Raw genomic sequence first — 2,801 nt, 5'->3', positions numbered from 1 at the left:
GTTGGGGGCAAGAGTGAAAATATAGAGCTAAGCAGGAGATGATCACAGCATCCAGGCAAGAAATGCTGGTGCTCAGAAATGCTGGTGCTCAACAAGAGTGGCAGTGGTGGGAGTAGAGGGCAATGGACCTATTTGGGATATTTTCCTGGTAGAGTCAAAAGTGCCACTGATAGATTGGATAAAGGAAGGAAAATTGAGAAGTTAAAGAAATGTATGGGAAATACTTGGGAGATGCCCTTGAGGATATTTCTGAGGCTTTCACATCTGTCATGGTGCCGCACTTCAGAATAATTCTGAGTTAGTGCAAGTTAAAAGGTGAAATTGCCTTCTCTCTCTAGAGGTCATTATTTATGGTATTTCCTCAGATTCAATGAGCCTAGACAACAATGCTCACCCTCTGCCCCCAAATCACAAGTGTGTAAGTGCATGAGCATGAATAAGTAACAAGTATCCTAAGGTTTCTTGACAGTTGCTGTATTTTAGTGGCTGCATAAAATCTCCCCCATCCCCTAGCCCTCAACAGCTGCTGGGATGCCACAATTGTGCTACTCAATACAAACTGATACTTACTGAAGTCATAAGTGCAGATACTATTAAATGGAAACAGGTTGCCTAGCAGAGTCAGGCATATATGCAATGAATAACCACTATTTATTTATTTAGCAGTAGCAGAGCCTCCATTTTTCCCCAATGAGAGGTGAAATGCCTGTCAGTTGAGAGCAGAACTCACTCACTGTATCAGTTACCTATAGTCACAATAACACTGCTAACAAACACTCACAGAAGACCAGTGGTACACACTGGTAACTGTTTCTTGCTCATGTGCTTGGATTTGTTGGCTAGGTGGTTCTGCTCTGCTCTGCTGGTCTTAGCTGGGACTTTTTCACCTATTTGCGGGTGGCAGTCTTGAAAGTACACTGCTTGCATCTCACATCAAAAATAACTTTATGTTCAGCTGCAAGAGCCGCAGTTACTTGACAGCTTCAAGTTGCTACTATATTCAGAATCTCCCTTGGCTTTCAAGCCAAGGCCCCACAGTTGGGGTGCAGCCCTCAGATAACGACTTAATGGAGCAGAGTGCCAGAGCCCGGCTGTTCTGCCCAATACTTGATTCCTATATAGGAAACTTTTTGCTCCAGATCTCCCTTTTGGGTTGGTTGAGACTTTGTCCAATATGATCATGATCTTAGGCTCTCTGTCCAATCCTGTTTCTCTTCCTTTCTTTCATATAATAGGTATCAGATGGACATTGAGGTCTAAAGCCTTTCCCTGCCTAATTCTGCTTCTGTCACCTTTTGTCTTCCACCATCTTGTACTCCTAACTCCACCTACATGTCTGTTTCTCAGATGACCCAACTGACACACTGGAGGTTGGCTTGCTGGCTGTTGGCAGGTCTTGAATGGCCTTGGCTAGGATGTCTGAAGTGACTCAGCCATGCTCCATGTGACTCTTGTGAACCAGCAGGTCAGCCCAGGCGTGTTTCCATGAAGATGACAGAGACACAAGAGAGCAAGCAGAAACATGCAAGCCCTCTTGAGACCCAGGCTTAAAACTGGTATACCATATATTCTACCTCATTCTGTTGGGTAAAAAAAAAGAAAAAGAAACAGTCACATAGGAAGGAAATACTCTGCCTTGATGATAGGAACTCCAAGGACACATGACAACTCAAGGGTATAGGGAGAGATGAATTACTGGGGCCATGATTACAATTTGCCATTGGACAAACCATCTCAACAGCAGGCCTTCCAGCCTCTGCACCTTCACCCATGCATTTCCTCTCCCTAGAGACCTTTCCTCCTTATACTTGAATATTTGCACTGTACCCAGCCTTCGACAGCTATCCCAACCCTCTTCCTCTGTGCAGTCCTTCCTGGCTACAGTTGCTGTTTTCTCCATATCAGAACTGAGAGTCTTCAATGTGATGGTCAAATGCAAATTCAGATGCAGTTCTTCCTGTCTTCAAAATAAATGGTAGGCAAGTATTTATGGAACAAAGAAGTAGACACATGAGTGAAACTCAGTAAGAGACCTAAATGAAAGGCGTCCTATGTGAAAATGGAGATAATGTTTGTATCTTCTTCATAGACATGTTAAGGAGAATTAAATAAGACACTCCACATTAAGCACTTAATATGTCTCTAGTATATTATAAGTGATCATATACCTAAGTATAAATTATAAACTAAAACAGAAGAAGGCTGGAAGAAAAAGATGAGAGAATATCTCAGTGACCTTTTGAGAAGGCAAAGATTTCTTAGAAAGGGTTTAGAAAGCATGAATCATAAAGGAAAAAAAAAATAAACCGGCTTTACCAAAAATAAAAACATCTGCTCATCAAAATACATCTTTAAGAATACAAATAGGCAAACCACAGACTGGAAGAAAATATTGCAAAACATATCTCTGACAAAGAACTTGCATCTAAAACATATAAAGAATTCTTACAACTGGATAATAAAAAGACAAGCAACTCAATTTAAAAACCTGAACAGACACATCATGCAAGAATATATGTAAATGGCCAATAAGTTCTTGAAAATGTGTTCAACCTCATTAGTTATTAGAAAAATGCCAATTAAAAGCACCATAAGATACTGCTATACACCCACCACAATGGCTGAAACTAAAAGACCAACATCATCAAATGAGGGTAAGGATGTGGAGGAGCTGGGATTCCTTTACACAGCTGGAAGGAATAGAAAAGGGCACAGCAAAGCCAGGTGTGGTGGCGTATGCCCGTAGCCCTCAGGAGGCTGAGGAGCTCAGGAGTTCAACGCCAGCCTGAGCAACATAGTGA

The sequence above is a fragment of the Mandrillus leucophaeus genome, unplaced genomic scaffold, assembly GCF_000951045.1.
Source record: "Mandrillus leucophaeus isolate KB7577 unplaced genomic scaffold, Mleu.le_1.0 Scaffold154, whole genome shotgun sequence".
In the NCBI taxonomy this organism is placed as follows: Eukaryota; Metazoa; Chordata; class Mammalia; order Primates; family Cercopithecidae; genus Mandrillus; species Mandrillus leucophaeus.
Note: the sequence above shows the minus strand (reverse complement) of the source record.